Source organism: Sturnus vulgaris, chromosome 2 (assembly GCF_052056855.1).
Source record: "Sturnus vulgaris isolate bStuVul1 chromosome 2, bStuVul1.hap1, whole genome shotgun sequence".
NCBI classification, from domain to species: Eukaryota; Metazoa; Chordata; class Aves; order Passeriformes; family Sturnidae; genus Sturnus; species Sturnus vulgaris.
The window spans coordinates 82,871,260-82,880,822 of record NC_142244.1 but is presented as its reverse complement, the minus strand read 5'-3'; the positions used below and the strand labels follow the sequence as shown (position 1 = coordinate 82,880,822).

The 9,563-nt window shown below is 45.9% G+C and overlaps 1 long non-coding RNA gene across 1 annotated transcript; it reads left to right on the top strand.

The window, feature by feature from the left end:
- Window positions 1–6,809: 6,809 nt before the first annotated feature.
- Window positions 6,810–8,775, top strand: LOC148224871 (uncharacterized). Its single transcript, XR_015801593.1, has 2 exons — window positions 6,810–7,234; window positions 8,360–8,775. It is a non-coding gene; the product is annotated as an uncharacterized LOC148224871 (long non-coding RNA).
- The last annotated feature ends 788 nt before the right edge of the window (window positions 8,776–9,563 follow it).

Sequence of the window (9,563 nt, the reverse complement as noted above, 5' to 3'; positions counted from 1 at the left end):
ACACCAAGGTCAGTGAAGCCAAAGGAGGAGGTGCTCCAGGTGCTGGAGCTGGGATTCCCCTGCAGCCCCTGGTGCAGATCATGGTGAGGCACCTGTGCCCCTGCAGCCTATGGAGGTGCAGGATGGAGCAGAGATCCACCTGCAGCCCATGGAAGACCCCATTCCAGAACAGCAAGATGCCTGAAGGAGGCTGTGACCTCATGGGAAGCCCACGCTGGAGCAGGTTTTACTGCCAGGACTTGTGACCCCATAGGGCTCCCACACTGGAGTAGCTGGTTCCTGTGGGACTGCAGACCTGTGAGAAGTACTCGTGTGGGAGAAAATCATGAAAGACTGTGTCCTATGGGAGAGATCCCATGCTGCACCAGAAAAAGAGTGGGAGGAGGAAGAAGCAGCAGACAAAAAACATGGAGAACTGACTGTAACCCTCATTCTCCAGTGCCCTGTGCCACTTGGACAGAGGAGGTAGATCAGCTGGGAGTGCAGTTGAGCTCAGGGTGATGGGCTTGGGGGGTGAAGGTCTTATTTCTCACTATCCCTATATGCTACTGATTGTCAATAAATTCAAATAATTTCTCCAAGCCAGCCTGTTTCGCCTGTGATGGTAATTAGTAAGTGATCTCTTCCTGTCCTTACCTCAACGCATGAGATTTTCTCCTCTGCCTTACTGAAGTGGGTGAGAGATTGAGCTGTGTGGTGGGTACCTGGTGACCAGCCAAGGTCAACACACAACACCATTACCCAGATGGAAAAAGGGAATATACTTAAGGCATAGGCAAATTATATTGAAATTATGCTTCCTATAGACTTGAAATAAAATAATTTCTCCTCTATTTTTCTCTCTTATATAGCTATGTGGTTTGTTAGCATTTTTAAATGGGAAGCTGGTGGCTCTTATTTTGTAGAAGCAAAGCACCTTATTTGATAGGAAAAATAAAAGTGAAAATTACAAAGATTTATATTTTCAGAAAAACTAAAGCAACTCCAAAATCTATTGGGGATTTTTTTAAAGCAGAAACTTCAAACTGTAAGCATGCTGCTTACATAAAATGAGTATTAAGTGTGCTAAAACTAAATATCTTCTTTTATTCTGTATCTTAATCTCAAATGCTCAGTTATGATGGAATTTGGGTTTCTCAAAAACAGGTTTGTAAAGTGAAATACTGATAATGACCTAAGTAGCAGGGAAACTGTTACTTCCCTTTTAAAATAAATAGTATAGTAAAAATGTCAGTGATTTTTTTTTTTCTGTCAGAATAAAGTTACTTGCTTTATAAAAGGGAATATTCATGTTCATGTTAGAACACATTTTTGTTGAATAATCTATCCTTATGGAGATTTTATTGATTTAGTTAGGGTGTAGATTATTTCTGTAGCTCCTTGTACTGGAATATTTCCTGCAAGTGAAAACAGGTGTACTTAAAATGGTAGGATGTATATTTCATGTAGTTACACATGAAAGCATCTGTAAATTGTATAGATTTGTTATTAAAGCAGTCACAACAGTAGTAACTTTAACAGATGAAGGCTACGGAAAAATCCCATTTTTGATTATTTATACATGCTACAAGAAACCTTCCGGCAAACTTGCTGTTTTGTTGAATTAAAAAAAAATTGGGAAAGTATTCCCACAAAACACATTTTACCACATAAAATAAGAAAGTGACTAGATAGTTTGATCATTTTTCTAGGAAATGGTGGATTAGGATCATTTGGAAAAGGACTTGAGCACTGAAGTATACAACGTTGAGGTGCCTGGTATGATCTGTGAAATACACAGATTTCAGGTAGCCTAGGAATGTCATGCTAAGAAAGTTTAGTTCCTGAAGGTACTGGAAGGAGGTTTGCTGTACCACCTGCAAAGCATAAAATACATATGGAAAAGAAAACACTTAAATCCATGTTTCAGAGCAGCCAGTAAGTTGTCTGGACTATAACGCTTATAACATTTTCTTCCTCTGAAGTTCAGACCAGAACAGTTATTAAGTTTGGAAACAGCACCCCTCTAACCCAGATGATGAAACAAAATGGGCCATAAAGAAAACAAAAAAGAAAAGAAAAGAAAAGAGAAGTGTCGGAGAAGGGAGACGCGGACACCAATTCGGTCATCAGCAAAGTCTCGTTTATTGATACGCAGAGTGGCGATTAAATACAGTGCTTAATTAGCTCATGCATAGTGCAAAATCTGAGCTCATCATTGGTCTAGCTGTGCGACTTAGCTAAGCACTTCGGCATTCATGTTTTTCTCAATTCTGCGTGTCTTCCTTATCTCAAGGACACTGTATCCGTGAGACTGAGGCCCACTTTGCTAGCTTTACTAAGTTGATCTGACTATGGCCTTTTTCTTCCAGCTATTCCTGCACCAGGCTCTCTACACTTCCCCCGTTTTCTTTTTGAGCTAGAAGAGTGGTATGTCAAGCTTTGCTGACAGTCTTTTGAATAAAATTTTGTAAGCAAGTTATCAAGCAAGGTAGCAATAAAGCTAAGCACAAGAATATATCTAACACCATAATAGCATACTTAATAACGGTTTGAATCCATCCCCCAAGACCTAGGCTTTTTAACCACTCGTCAATGCCCCAACCATCTTCTTCTTTTAGGTTGTGTAATTTCTGCTGCGTGTTTTGTATCTTTTTGTGGATGGACTCCGAGTGGTTAGATAAATTCATGCAGCACATTCCCTTGAACTTCTTGCAACCATACTGGCAACCTTACTAGGCAGGTTTTAAAAGGATTTTGTACTCCTCCTAGACTTAAGCAGATTGATTCTTGTCTTGTTATGTTAGTGAATGTTACCTATACGTTTTCCCGAGGCGCATGCTGCATTGGAAAAGATTTTGTGTGAGCAAAGTTAGCAAGCATAAGCAGTGTAATGATCATCATTTTGATTTCTTTGGCGGCCTATTCTTTTTACGCCCTGTATTACTCCCTGTTATCTGCAGTTGTTTTACCTCTTCTATACTTTGATTTAATACCTCCTCTGGGTCTGTACCGGGCTTAATTGGTCCTACCTGAGGCCAAGGCAGGTGTGGGACTTTATGTGGACGTGGCTCTCAATCCAATCAGCCCAATTCGGTGGTGGCTGCCTTAGCGCCTCACGGGCAGCGTTGTTAAACTGTGCTAGCCTCCGCAAATAGGGCTGTGAGGTCACCGTCAACTTCTGCTGAATCCGCTCCTGGTCGGCTGGAGCCAGCCGCCTCCTCAGGAATCTTTCCACCAGTTCGGTTATTTAGAACGGGCTTCACCCACCTAGCAGGGACCCAAAGTGTTCCTGTGGGGGTAGAAACACAAACATAGCCTCTCCCCCAATATACCACTTCCGCTGGTCCATTCCATATTCCTGTCTTTGGATCCCGGTACTTTACCCATGCCCTCATGCGTTCTCTTCTGTTACCTTCCCTTTTCCCTCTATGCCTGATTGCAGGCGGCTCAGATTCATCCCCGAACACACACAAATAATTCATGACATAAAGAACCTTGGCTAGTCTTTCTTGTGGATCATCTACGGATTTGTGTTTGAATAAATACTGTTTGAGTGTCCCATTGGCTCTTTCTACTATGGCCTGTCCTGTGGGTGAGTGTGGTACTCCTGTAATATGTCTGATTCCCCAGAGTCTCATAAACTGACTTACTTTCCCACTGACATATGCAGGTCCGTTGTCGGTCTTTACTTCCTTAGGCGTTCCCATAACTGCAAAGCAACTTGTCAGGTGTCTAATTACATGGATTGCTTTTTCCCCTGTCTGTGCTGTGGCCCAGATATACTTACTATAAGTGTCTATGGTAACGTGCACATACTTGAGTCTACCAAACTCTGCCACATGTGTGATGTCCATTTGCCAAATTTCATTACTCTTCAGACCCCGAGGATTTACCCCACACCCAAGACCTACCCCACTATTGTGATGACTGCAGGTGGGGCAGGCTCTCACTATTGCCTTAGCCTCTTGTATGCCTATTTTGAACTCACGCACCAATCCTTTAGCATTTTGGTGAAATCGTGTGTGTGACTCCCTTGCTTCAATCCCCCTGTCATCAGCTACATTCATAACCAGTCTATCCGCCCTGGCGTTGCCTTCTCCCAAGCCTACGTCCCACTTATGACTCCTGATGTGTATTATACAATAAGGCTTGAACCTTGCTCCTACTGCTCGCTTTAGCTGCAGCAAGAGTTCATAGAGTCTCTTGTTTTGCACCTCTTTCACAGAGGCGTTCTCAATTCTCTGTGCTACTCCTGCTACATAAAACGAGTCAGTGACCACATTTAAAGACCCCTGCAGTTCACTTAGTGCCCACACAACAGCAAGCAATTCCAATGTTTGTAAGCTGTCCTCTGGAGCTGCATCTATGGTTTTATTCCTCCACCGAGGGCCTTCTTTCCAGGTGATCGCTGCTCTTCTCGTCTTTTTTCCGGCATCCGTGAAGGCTGTGGTGGCGCCCGCTATCGGCTGCTCCGAGCGCATTGGCTTTGCTATCCAGTCCCAATTTCCTAGCCACTGAAGGTGACGTGGCATCAGCGGTCCGGTGTGGATGGCTGCTCCGACTTCCAGCAAGGCCGTTTGTAGATCTCCTGAATTGAGGAGATACCAATCTAAGTCCTCCTTTTTCATGGGCAAATAAATTGTTGTTGGGCTCGTTCCGGTGATTTCCATGATCCTTACGCGACCCTTACGAATCAAGGTGGCTACTTGTTCGATTTTTGTGCTGATTGTCCTTTTTGTTTGTAAAGGTGGGGTTATCCATTCTAGTACCCGTGTCTCCCGCGTTTTCTTTTGTAGCTGTGTGAGTGCACCGAGTAGGTGGTTGGCAGTACTCCAGATGGTAAGATCGATGGGCGAGGAGATATCTCGGCGAGAGACAAACCCCTCATCGATGCAGCGTATAATACCCTTGAGGGCTTCATGTTGTTGTGGGGTCACGGTTACAGGTGCGGTTGGGTCAGTTCCTTTAAGTAGTGGCCTGAGGGAGTCTAGCAAGGAGTTGGGTATCCCAACAATCGGCTTGAGCCATTGCAGATCTCCTAGCAGTCGCTGTGCCTCATTTAGAGTGGTGATCTTTGTTGCAAGCTGGAGCTTCTGCGGCCGTACGATTTGGTCTGTGATAGACCACCCCAAGTACCTCCATGGTGTGGATCGCTGTATTTTTTCTTGAGCTATTATGAGGGATGCCTTTGCTAGGGTGCTTTGAATTTCCTGCATTTGAGTGTCTGTAAATGCTGATTCTTGAGCAAAGAGGATATCATCCATATAATGATAAATAATTGTGTTGGGCCACTGTATCCTCAATGGTTGTAGTGCGGCATCCACATACAGTTGGCACAGGGTAGGCGAGTTTTTCATTCCTTGTGGAAGAACAGTCCATTCATACCGTTTATCAGGTTCTTCCCTGTTTATTGCTGGTAGGGTGAACGCAAATCTTTTAGTATCTTGAGGGTGTAAGGCAATAGTGAAGAAGCAGTCCTTTAGATCAATGATTAGAAGAGGCCAATGCTGTGGGAGCATTGCTGGGTTGGGGAGGCCTGGCTGTAATGCCCCCATTGCCTCCATCTGATTATTTACTGCCCTTAAATCATGTAGAAGACGATATTTTCCTGACTTCTTTTTGATCACAAAAATTGGCGTGTTCCATGGGCTTGTTGAGAGTTTTAAATGTCCTTGTTGGAATTGTTCTTTTACGAGTTGATGTGCTTGTATTAGACTTTCCCTTTTTAGAGGCCATTGCTTAACCATTACCGGTTCATTGGTAGTCCAGGTGATTGGGATTGGGAAAGTCCAAGCAATGGCAATTACCCCAAAGGGTGCTCGTTGGATAAAACGACCCCCATCTGAGCCAAAATGTCCCTTCCAATCAAGCAATGTACCGATGGTGGTAACGCAACTACGGACAACACAGTCACCAAATCTTGCCCATCTATAGTGACCCTTATTGGAGGAGTTTTTCTGGCAAGGGTGAATCCTCCGACGCCTGTCACGGTATCCGTAGTTTGCATTGATGGCCAGTTGTGGGGCCATTTTTCTGGTGAGACAATGCTGGTATCTGCCCCAGTGTCTAGGAGTCCTATCATTTCTATTGTCTCTCCTGCATAGGTTAGTTTCACCTTCTTTTTGGGTCTGGTATGGAGATCCATTGTGAGCATAGCAATACCTGATGATCCGAATCCTTGGTCTCCACGTGGGGTTTGTCTTTGTGGTTGAACACCCCGGCTCAACTGTGGAAGTGGAATAAATTGAGCAATACGCTGACCTGCCTCAATTGTCAGAGGAGGAAAAGGAGTATAAACCATTATTTGTATTTCTCCCGTGTAGTCTGCATCGATGACACTTGGTAGCACAAACAGTCCTACAATGGAGCTTGACGAGCGTCCCACTATTAGTCCTCCAAGAGCTTGTCCTTTGATATTTATCGGGCCATAAACTCCCGTTGGGACTTTGACGGAGCGAGCTGTCATCAAAGATGTTTTTACTGCGGCTGTTAGGTCGAGTCTCAGGCTCCCTGTTGTGGCTGGTTGTAGACAGGAGATGGCGCTGATGTCACGGCGGCTACTTGTGTCCGGGCGCGGCTGCCGGGAGTTTCCCGACTTGCGGCGACAAGCTGACGTGTTATGCGTGTTGTTCTGGCAGTTTTGGCACCATACTCCTGGGGCACGGCACTCACGTCGGAAGTGGCCTCTTCCTCCGCATCTGTAGCAGCGCGCTGAGGGAGGTCGGTGATCACCCGACGTGGCTGGGGCCGCTGTGGAAGCACGGAGCGGAGCAAGAGCGGCTAACACCTGTGACTGTGTGGACTCGGCTTGTTTCTGCAGTCCTAAGCCTAATTCTTTTAGTGCATTAACTAAGAAAACCTGCGCCCCTCTCATATACTCTGGGACTCCTGCCTTTTCAATAGCAGCAGCAGCCTTATCTACAAAGTCCCCAAAGGATTTATTTCTTCTCTGTTTTATCCCCATATACATGGGTATGCCTGAGCTATCTTTGACTTGATTGATGGCATTCCTTACTAGACGCATGGCTTCCCTAACTTTGTCGGGTCCCGAAATCATTTGAGCCTCTGTCCTGCGGTATTGTCTTAACCCCATTAGTTTGTCTATGGTAATTCCAGCTAACGGATTTCCCGGGCCCCTCTGTGTTGCAACTGACTCCTGAACAAGAGCCTGCCAATGCGCGTTAAATAGCAACTGCTGATGTTGCGTGAAAATCAGTTTCACTATACTTCTCATATCATTTGGCAACAGCAGGTATGTATTAAACAAGAAATCTAGCATTTGCTTAGCTGGCTCACTCCGGAAACTAAACTGACTCACTGTCTGTCTCAGCTGGGCTAGCAACTTCCAATCGGGAGGCGAGTACGCTCCCACTTGGACGGCTTGTTTTTGTTGATTTATTCCCTGTGTATACGTGACGGGGAAAACCCAGGCTTTCGCTGCGTCAACAGCGCTCTCGTCCCCAGTCTCCAAGCCGTGTCTGGCTAGCATACTCCACGCCTCCCCCCGCCGTCTTGCCATCTCCTCCCACAGGTCGCTTTCCGCCCTAGGGACCGGAGCTGGCTCCACGGTGGGCTTAGGGGCGGTAGGCTCAGACCGGCAAGGGGATTTTTCGCCGCCGGTCTGGGGCCCTTCGCTGTCGGAAGGCGGGGTTACTCCGCCTTCTGCAATTGTCTCCGCCGCCGCGGCGGAATCCTCCTCAAGCTCTTCTAAGGGGGGTGCCGAGGGCCAAGCGCAGCTGGCCATGTCCGTCGTTCCTGCCGCCCCCCCAGAGATAGGTATTTCTACTCTGGTCGTGCTGGGTGCTCGGGGCTCATTATCGCCATACTGATCATTCCTTTTATATGCCTTTACTGCCTCCCGAGCCGCCTTTCTCTCCGCCTGCTGCTTTAGCAGTGCGTTGTGAACTACCCGCCAGATCTTTCCCAGCTTTTTTGCTGTTTTATCATCCTCTAATACCGCCTCCCACAGTGCATCCCCTAACTTACGCCACTCATTCAAATCATGCACGGTGTGAGGATTAGAGAATAAACCTTTAGCATAATCCCAGGCTAACAACCCCGGTATGTCCTTCCTGGGATTAATTTCTTTTAACCTTAACTTATCTATATGTAGTATATAGTATATATATATGTATATATGTAGTATATGTATATGTACTATAAATAAATCATATGCTGCTTGCCTGTCCATTTTTCGTCGTCAGCGCTGTTGCAACTCTCCGGCTTCGGCAGCACGTATGGCCCAGGACCACCTTTATGGCTCCTGGGGGTGTCTTCCCTACGTCGTTTGACACCGACCCGGTTGCAGCAGGCCCCAACTCTACTTCACCGACCGTGGCGCGTTCTCCCCCGTTTTCTGAAACCGTTTTCTTTTCAGCGACGGAGGCACGTCGGGGTCACCAAATGTCGGAGAAGGGAGACGCGGACACCAATTCGGTCATCAGCAAAGTCTCGTTTATTGATACGCAGAGTGGCGATTAAATACAGTGCTTAATTAGCTCATGCATAGTGCAAAATCTGAGCTCATCATTGGTCTAGCTGTGCGACTTAGCTAAGCACTTCGGCATTCATGTTTTTCTCAATTCTGCGTGTCTTCCTTATCTCAAGGACACTGTATCCGTGAGACTGAGGCCCACTTTGCTAGCTTTACTAAGTTGATCTGACTATGGCCTTTTTCTTCCAGCTATTCCTGCACCAGGCTCTCTACACTTCCCCCGTTTTCTTTTTGAGCTAGAAGAGTGGTATGTCAAGCTTTGCTGACAGTCTTTTGAATAAAATTTTGTAAGCAAGTTATCAAGCAAGGTAGCAATAAAGCTAAGCACAAGAATATATCTAACACCATAATAGCATACTTAATAACGGTTTGAATCCATCCCCCAAGACCTAGGCTTTTTAACCACTCGTCAATGCCCCAACCATCTTCTTCTTTTAGGTTGTGTAATTTCTGCTGCGTGTTTTGTATCTTTTTGTGGATGGACTCAGAGTGGTTAGATAAATTCATGCAGCACATTCCCTTGAACTTCTTGCAACCATACTGGCAACCTTACTAGGCAGGTTTTAAAAGGATTTTGTACTCCTCCTAGACTTAAGCAGATTGATTCTTGTCTTGTTATGTTAGTGAATGTTACCTATACGTTTTCCCGAGGCGCATGCTGCATTGGAAAAGATTTTGTGTGAGCAAAGTTAGCAAGCATAAGCAGTGTAATGATCATCATTTTGATTTCTTTGGCGGCCTATTCTTTTTACGCCCTGTATTACTCCCTGTTATCTGCAGTTGTTTTACCTCTTCTATACTTTGATTTAATACCTCCTCTGGGTCTGTACCGGGCTTAATTGGTCCTACCTGAGGCCAAGGCAGGTGTGGGACTTTATGTGGACGTGGCTCTCAATCCAATCAGCCCAATTCGGTGGTGGCTGCCTTAGCGCCTCACGGGCAGCGTTGTTAAACTGTGCTAGCCTCCGCAAATAGGGCTGTGAGGTCACCGTCAACTTCTGCTGAATCCGCTCCTGGTCGGCTGGAGCCAGCCGCCTCCTCAGGAATCTTTCCACCAGTTCGGTTATTTAGAACGGGCTTCACCCAC